Below are 8,988 nucleotides of genomic sequence, written 5' to 3'. Positions count from 1 at the left end.
CAAAGGTACAAGACAGCTTTTCCTTGCCAATATCTCTTTTGCACAGAGCTGCGCATTGGAAAATTCAGGGCTATGCCGTGTAGATGATGGCCTAACAGGAGGCTTTAAAATTTTATTTCTAGTGTCCTTCGTTTGGGAGAAAAATGCAAAGGTACAAGACAGCTTTTCCTTGCCAATATCTCTCTTTTGCAAAGAGCTACGCATTGGAAAATTCAGGGCTATACCGTGTAGATGAAGCACTAACAGGAGGCTTTAAAATTTTCATTCTAGTGTCCTTCATTTGGGAGAAAAATCCATTGGTACAAGACAGCTTTTCCTTGCCAATATCTCTCTTTTACAAAGAGCTGCGCATTGGAAAATTCAGGGCTATGCCGTGTAGATGATGGACTAACAGGAGGCTTTAAAATTTTCTTTCTAGTTTCCTTCGTTTGGGAGAAAAATGCAAAGGTACAAGACAGCTTTTCCTTGCCAATATCTCTCTTTTACAAAGAGCTGCGCATTGGAAAATTCAGGGCTATGCCGTGTAGATGATGGCCTAACAGGAGGCTTTAAAATTTTCTTTCTAGTTTCCTTCGTTTGGGAGAAAAATGCAAAGGTACAAGACAGCTTTTCCTTGCCAATATCTCTTTTGCAAAGAGCTGCGCATTGGAAAATTCAGGGCTATGCCGTGTAGATGATGGCCTAACAGGAGGCTTTAAAATTTTCTTTGTAGTGTCCTTCGTTTGGGAGAAAAATCCAATGGTACAAGACAGTTTTTCCTTGCCAATATCTCTCTTGCAAAGAGCTACGCATTGGAAAATTCAGGGCTATACCATGTAGATGAAGCACTAACAGGAGGCTTTAAAATTTTCATTCTAGTGTCCTTCGTTTGGGAGAAAAATCCAATGGTACAAGACAGTTTTTCCTTGCCAATATCTCTCTTTTACAAAGAGCTGCGCATTGGAAAATTCAGGGCTATGCCGTGTAGATGATGGCCTAACAGGAGGCTTTAAAATTTTCTTTCTAGTTTCCTTCGTTTGGGAGAAAAATGCAAAGGTACAAGACAGCTTTTCCTTGCCAATATCTCTTTTGCAAAGAGCTGCGCATTGGAAAATTCAGGGCTATGCCGTGTAGATGATGGCCTAACAGGAGGCTTTAAAATTTTCTTTGTAGTGTCCTTCGTTTGGGAGAAAAATGCAAAGGTACAAGACAGCTTTTCCTTGCCAATATCTCTCTTTTGCAAAGAGCTGCGCATTGGAAAATTCAGGGCTATGCCGTGTAGATGATGGCCTAACTGGAGGCTTTAAAATTTTCTTTCTAGTGTCCTTCGTTTGGGAGAAAAATGCAAAGGTACAAGACAGCTTTTCCTTGCCAATATCTCTCTTTTGCAAAGAGCTGCGCATTGGAAAATTCAGGGCTATGCCGTGTAGATGATGGCCTAACAGGAGGCTTTAAAATTTTCATTCTAGTGTCCTTCGTTTGGGAGAAAAATCCAATGGTACAAGACAGTTTTTCCTTGCCAATATCTCTCTTTTACAAAGAGCTGCGCATTGGAAAATTCAGGGCTATGCCGTGTAGATGATGGCCTAACAGGAGGCTTTAAAATTTTCTTTCTAGTTTCCTTCGTTTGGGAGAAAAATGCAAAGGTACAAGACAGCTTTTCCTTGCCAATATCTCTCTTTTGCAAAGAGCTACGCATTGGAAAATTCAGGGCTATACCGTGTAGATGAAGCACTAACAGGAGGCTTTAAAATTTTCATTCTAGTGTCCTTCATTTGGGAGAAAAATCCATTGGTACAAGACAGCTTTTCCTTGCCAATATCTCTCTTTTGCACAAAGCTGCGCATTGGAAAATTCAGGGCTATGCCGTGTAGATGATGGCCTAACAGGAGGCTTTAAAATTTTCTTTGTAGTGTCCTTCGTTTTGGAGAAAAATGCAAAGGTACAAGACAGCTTTTCCTTGCCAATATCTCTCTTTTGCAAAGAGCTGCGCATTGGAAAATTCAGGGCTATGCCGTGTAGATGATGGCCTAACTGGAGGCTTTAAAATTTTCTTTCTAGTGTCCTTCGTTTGGGAGAAAAATGCAAAGGTACAAGACAGCTTTTCCTTGCCAATATCTCTCTTTTGCAAAGAGCTGCGCCTTGGAAAATTCAGGGCTATGCCGTGTAGATGATGGCCTAACAGGAGGCTTTAAAATTTTCTTTCTAGTGTCCTTCGTTTGGGAGAAAACTGCAAAGGTACAAGACAGCTTTTCCTTGCCAATATCTCTCTTTTGCAAAGAGCTACGCATTGGAAAATTCATGACTATACCGTGTAGATGAAGCACTAACAGGAGGCTTTAAAATTTTCATTCTAGTGTCCTTCGTTTGGGAGAAAAATCCAATGGTACAAGACAGCTTTTCCTTGCCAATATCTCTCTTTTACAAAGAGCTGCGCATTGGAAAATTCAGGGCTATGCCGTGTAGATGATGGCCTAACAGGAGGCTTTAAAATTTTCTTTCTAGTTTCCTTCGTTTGGGAGAAAAATGCAAAGGTACAAGACAGCTTTTCCTTGCCAATATCTCTCTTTTGCAAAGAGCTACGCATTGGAAAATTCAGGGCTATACCGTGTAGATGAAGCACTAACAGGAGGCTTTAAAATTTTCATTCTAGTGTCCTTCGTTTGGGAGAAAAATGCAAAGGTACAAGACAGCTTTTCCTTGCCAATATCTCTCTTTTGCAAAGAGCTGCGCATTGGAAAATTCAGGGCTATGCCGTGTAGATGATGGCCTAACAGGAGGCTTTAAAATTTTCTTTCTAGTGTCCTTCGTTTGGGAGAAAAATGCAAAGGTACAAGACAGCTTTTCCTTGCCAATATCTCTCTTTTGCAAAGAGCTGCGCATTGGAAAATTTAGGGCTATGCCGTGTAGATGATGGCCTAACAGGAGGCTTTACAATTTTATTTCTAGTGTCCTTCGTTTGGGTGAAAAATGCAAAGGTACAAGACACCTTTTCCTTGCCAATATCTCTCTTTTGCAAAGAGCTGCGTATTGGAAAATTCAGGGCTATGCCGTGTAGATGATGGCCTAACAGGAGGCTTTAAAATGTTATTTCTAGTGTCCTTCGTTTGGGAGAAAAATGCAAAGGTACAAGACAGCTTTTCCTTGCCAATATCTCTCTTTTGCAAAGAGCTACGCATTGGAAAATTCAGGGCTATACCATGTAGATGAAGCACTAACAGGAGGCTTTAAAATTTTCATTCTAGTGTCCTTCGTTTGGGAGAAAAATAAAATGGTACAAGACAGTTTTTCCTTGCCAATATCTCTCTTTTACAAAGAGCTGCGCATTGGAAAATTCAGGGCTATGCCGTGTAAATGATGGCCTAACAGGAGGCTTTAAAATTTTCTTTCTAGTTTCCTTCGTTTGGGAGAAAAATGCAAAGGTACAAGACAGCTTTTCCTTGCCAATATCTCTCTTTTGCAAAGAGCTGCGCATTGGAAAATTCAGGGCTATGCCGTGTAGATGATGGCCTAACTGGAGGCTTTAAAATTTTCTTTCTAGTGTCCTTCGTTTGGGAGAAAAATGCAAAGGTACAAGACAGCTTTTCCTTGCCAATATCTCTCTTTTGCAAAGAGCTACGCATTGGAAAATTCAGGGCTATACCGTGTAGATGAAGCACTAACAGGAGGCTTTAAAATTTTCATTCTAGTGTCCTTCATTTGGGAGAAAAATCCATTGGTACAAGACAGCTTTTCCTTGCCAATATCTCTCTTTTGCACAAAGCTGCGCATTGGAAAATTCAGGGCTATGCCGTGTAGATGATGGCCTAACAGGAGGCTTTAAAATTTTCTTTGTAGTGTCCTTCGTTTGGGAGAAAAATGCAAAGGTACAAGACAGCTTTTCCTTGCCAATATCTCTCTTTTGCAAAGAGCTGCGCATTGGAAAATTCAGGGCTATGCCGTGTAGATGATGGCCTAACTGGAGGCTTTAAAATTTTCTTTCTAGTGTCCTTCGTTTGGGAGAAAAATGCAAAGGTACAAGACAGCTTTTCCTTGCCAATATCTCTCTTTTGCAAAGAGCTGCGCATTGGAAAATTCAGGGCTATGCCGTGTAGATGATTGCCTAACTGGAGGCTTTAAAATTTTCTTTCTAGTGTCCTTCGTTTGGGAGAAAAATGCAAAGGTACAAGACAGCTTTTCCTTGTCAATATCTCTCTTTTGCAAAGAGCTACGCATTGGAAAATTCAGGGCTATACCGTGTAGATGAAGCACTAACAGGAGGCTTTAAAATTTTCTTTCTAGTGTCCTTCGTTTGGGAGAAAAATGCAAAGGTACAAGACAGCTTTTCCTTGCCAATATCTCTCTTTTGCAAAGAGCTGCGCATTGGAAAATTTAGGGCTATGCCGTGTAGATGATGGCCTAACAGGAGGCTTTACAATTTTATTTCTAGTGTCCTTCGTTTGGGTGAAAAATGCAAAGGTACAAGACACCTTTTCCTTGCCAATATCTCTCTTTTGCAAAGAGCTGCGTATTGGAAAATTCAGGGCTATGCCGTGTAGATGATGGCCTAACAGGAGGCTTTAAAATGTTATTTCTAGTGTCCTTCGTTTGGGAGAAAAATGCAAAGGTACAAGACAGCTTTTCCTTGCCAATATCTCTCTTTTGCAAAGAGCTACGCATTGGAAAATTCAGGGCTATACCATGTAGATGAAGCACTAACAGGGGGCTTTAAAATTTTCATTCTAGTGTCCTTCGTTTGGGAGAAAAATCCAATGGTACAAGACAGTTTTTCCTTGCCAATATCTCTCTTTTACAAAGAGCTGCGCATTGGAAAATTCAGGGCTATGCCGTGTAGATGATGGCCTAACAGGAGGCTTTAAAATTTTCTTTCTAGTTTCCTTCGTTTGGGAGAAAAATGCAAAGGTACAAGACAGCTTTTCCTTGCCAATATCTCTCTTTTGCAAAGAGCTGCGCATTGGAAAATTCATGGCTATACCGTGTAGATGAAGCACTAACAGGAGGCTTTAAAATTTTCATTCTAGTGTCCTTCGTTTGGGAGAAAAATCCAATGGTACAAGACAGTTTTTCCTTGCCAATATCTCTCTTTTACAAAGAGCTGCGCATTGGAAAATTCAGGGCTATGCCGTGTAGATGATGGCCTAACAGGAGGCTTTAAAATTTTCTTTCTAGTTTCCTTCGTTTGGGAGAAAAATGCAAAGGTACAAGACAGCTTTTCCTTGCCAATATCTCTTTTGCAAAGAGCTGCGCATTGGAAAATTCAGGGCTATGCCGTGTAGATGATGGCCTAACAGGAGGCTTTAAAATTTTCTTTGTAGTGTCCTTCGTTTGGGAGAAAAATGCAAAGGTACAAGACAGCTTTTCCTTGCCAATATCTCTCTTTTGCAAAGAGCTGCGCATTGGAAAATTCAGGGCTATGCCGTGTAGATGATGGCCTAACTGGAGGCTTTAAAATTTTCTTTCTAGTGTCCTTCGTTTGGGAGAAAAATGCAAAGGTACAAGACAGCTTTTCCTTGCCAATATCTCTCTTTTGCAAAGAGCTGCGCATTGGAAAATTCAGGGCTATGCCGTGTAGATGATGGCCTAACAGGAGGCTTTAAAATTTTCATTCTAGTGTCCTTCGTTTGGGAGAAAAATCCAATGGTACAAGACAGTTTTTCCTTGCCAATATCTCTCTTTTACAAAGAGCTGCGCATTGGAAAATTCAGGGCTATGCCGTGTAGATGATGGCCTAACAGGAGGCTTTAAAATTTTCTTTCTAGTTTCCTTCGTTTGGGAGAAAAATGCAAAGGTACAAGACAGCTTTTCCTTGCCAATATCTCTCTTTTGCAAAGAGCTACGCATTGGAAAATTCAGGGCTATACCGTGTAGATGAAGCACTAACAGGAGGCTTTAAAATTTTCATTCTAGTGTCCTTCATTTGGGAGAAAAATCCATTGGTACAAGACAGCTTTTCCTTGCCAATATCTCTCTTTTGCACAAAGCTGCGCATTGGAAAATTCAGGGCTATGCCGTGTAGATGATGGCCTAACAGGAGGCTTTAAAATTTTCTTTGTAGTGTCCTTCGTTTTGGAGAAAAATGCAAAGGTACAAGACAGCTTTTCCTTGCCAATATCTCTCTTTTGCAAAGAGCTGCGCATTGGAAAATTCAGGGCTATGCCGTGTAGATGATGGCCTAACTGGAGGCTTTAAAATTTTCTTTCTAGTGTCCTTCGTTTGGGAGAAAAATGCAAAGGTACAAGACAGCTTTTCCTTGCCAATATCTCTCTTTTGCAAAGAGCTGCGCCTTGGAAAATTCAGGGCTATGCCGTGTAGATGATGGCCTAACAGGAGGCTTTAAAATTTTCTTTCTAGTGTCCTTCGTTTGGGAGAAAACTGCAAAGGTACAAGACAGCTTTTCCTTGCCAATATCTCTCTTTTGCAAAGAGCTACGCATTGGAAAATTCATGACTATACCGTGTAGATGAAGCACTAACAGGAGGCTTTAAAATTTTCATTCTAGTGTCCTTCGTTTGGGAGAAAAATCCAATGGTACAAGACAGCTTTTCCTTGCCAATATCTCTCTTTTACAAAGAGCTGCGCATTGGAAAATTCAGGGCTATGCCGTGTAGATGATGGCCTAACAGGAGGCTTTAAAATTTTCTTTCTAGTTTCCTTCGTTTGGGAGAAAAATGCAAAGGTACAAGACAGCTTTTCCTTGCCAATATCTCTCTTTTGCAAAGAGCTACGCATTGGAAAATTCAGGGCTATACCGTGTAGATGAAGCACTAACAGGAGGCTTTAAAATTTTCATTCTAGTGTCCTTCGTTTGGGAGAAAAATGCAAAGGTACAAGACAGCTTTTCCTTGCCAATATCTCTCTTTTGCAAAGAGCTGCGCATTGGAAAATTCAGGGCTATGCCGTGTAGATGATGGCCTAACAGGAGGCTTTAAAATTTTCTTTCTAGTGTCCTTCGTTTGGGAGAAAAATGCAAAGGTACAAGACAGCTTTTCCTTGCCAATATCTCTCTTTTGCAAAGAGCTGCGCATTGGAAAATTTAGGGCTATGCCGTGTAGATGATGGCCTAACAGGAGGCTTTACAATTTTATTTCTAGTGTCCTTCGTTTGGGTGAAAAATGCAAAGGTACAAGACACCTTTTCCTTGCCAATATCTCTCTTTTGCAAAGAGCTGCGTATTGGAAAATTCAGGGCTATGCCGTGTAGATGATGGCCTAACAGGAGGCTTTAAAATGTTATTTCTAGTGTCCTTCGTTTGGGAGAAAAATGCAAAGGTACAAGACAGCTTTTCCTTGCCAATATCTCTCTTTTGCAAAGAGCTACGCATTGGAAAATTCAGGGCTATACCATGTAGATGAAGCACTAACAGGAGGCTTTAAAATTTTCATTCTAGTGTCCTTCGTTTGGGAGAAAAATAAAATGGTACAAGACAGTTTTTCCATGCCAATATCTCTCTTTTACAAAGAGCTGCGCATTGGAAAATTCAGGGCTATGCCGTGTAAATGATGGCCTAACAGGAGGCTTTAAAATTTTCTTTCTAGTTTCCTTCGTTTGGGAGAAAAATGCAAAGGTACAAGACAGCTTTTCCTTGCCAATATCTCTCTTTTGCAAAGAGCTGCGCATTGGAAAATTCAGGGCTATGCCGTGTAGATGATGGCCTAACTGGAGGCTTTAAAATTTTCTTTCTAGTGTCCTTCGTTTGGGAGAAAAATGCAAAGGTACAAGACAGCTTTTCCTTGCCAATATCTCTCTTTTGCAAAGAGCTACGCATTGGAAAATTCAGGGCTATACCGTGTAGATGAAGCACTAACAGGAGGCTTTAAAATTTTCATTCTAGTGTCCTTCATTTGGGAGAAAAATCCATTGGTACAAGACAGCTTTTCCTTGCCAATATCTCTCTTTTGCACAAAGCTGCGCATTGGAAAATTCAGGGCTATGCCGTGTAGATGATGGCCTAACAGGAGGCTTTAAAATTTTCTTTGTAGTGTCCTTCGTTTGGGAGAAAAATGCAAAGGTACAAGACAGCTTTTCCTTGCCAATATCTCTCTTTTGCAAAGAGCTGCGCATTGGAAAATTCAGGGCTATGCCGTGTAGATGATGGCCTAACTGGAGGCTTTAAAATTTTCTTTCTAGTGTCCTTCGTTTGGGAGAAAAATGCAAAGGTACAAGACAGCTTTTCCTTGCCAATATCTCTCTTTTGCAAAGAGCTGCGCATTGGAAAATTCAGGGCTATGCCGTGTAGATGATTGCCTAACTGGAGGCTTTAAAATTTTCTTTCTAGTGTCCTTCGTTTGGGAGAAAAATGCAAAGGTACAAGACAGCTTTTCCTTGTCAATATCTCTCTTTTGCAAAGAGCTACGCATTGGAAAATTCAGGGCTATACCGTGTAGATGAAGCACTAACAGGAGGCTTTAAAATTTTCTTTCTAGTGTCCTTCGTTTGGGAGAAAAATGCAAAGGTACAAGACAGCTTTTCCTTGCCAATATCTCTCTTTTGCAAAGAGCTGCGCATTGGAAAATTTAGGGCTATGCCGTGTAGATGATGGCCTAACAGGAGGCTTTACAATTTTATTTCTAGTGTCCTTCGTTTGGGTGAAAAATGCAAAGGTACAAGACACCTTTTCCTTGCCAATATCTCTCTTTTGCAAAGAGCTGCGTATTGGAAAATTCAGGGCTATGCCGTGTAGATGATGGCCTAACAGGAGGCTTTAAAATGTTATTTCTAGTGTCCTTCGTTTGGGAGAAAAATGCAAAGGTACAAGACAGCTTTTCCTTGCCAATATCTCTCTTTTGCAAAGAGCTACGCATTGGAAAATTCAGGGCTATACCATGTAGATGAAGCACTAACAGGGGGCTTTAAAATTTTCATTCTAGTGTCCTTCGTTTGGGAGAAAAATCCAATGGTACAAGACAGTTTTTCCTTGCCAATATCTCTCTTTTACAAAGAGCTGCGCATTGGAAAATTCAGGGCTATGCCGTGTAGATGATGGCCTAACAGGAGGCTTTAAAATTTTCT

Source organism: Pseudophryne corroboree, unplaced genomic scaffold (genome assembly GCF_028390025.1).
Source record: "Pseudophryne corroboree isolate aPseCor3 unplaced genomic scaffold, aPseCor3.hap2 scaffold_1030, whole genome shotgun sequence".
NCBI lineage: Eukaryota > Metazoa > Chordata > Amphibia > Anura > Myobatrachidae > Pseudophryne > Pseudophryne corroboree.
The sequence above is the reverse complement of the archived record's forward strand: the minus strand, read 5'-3'. Positions refer to the sequence as shown.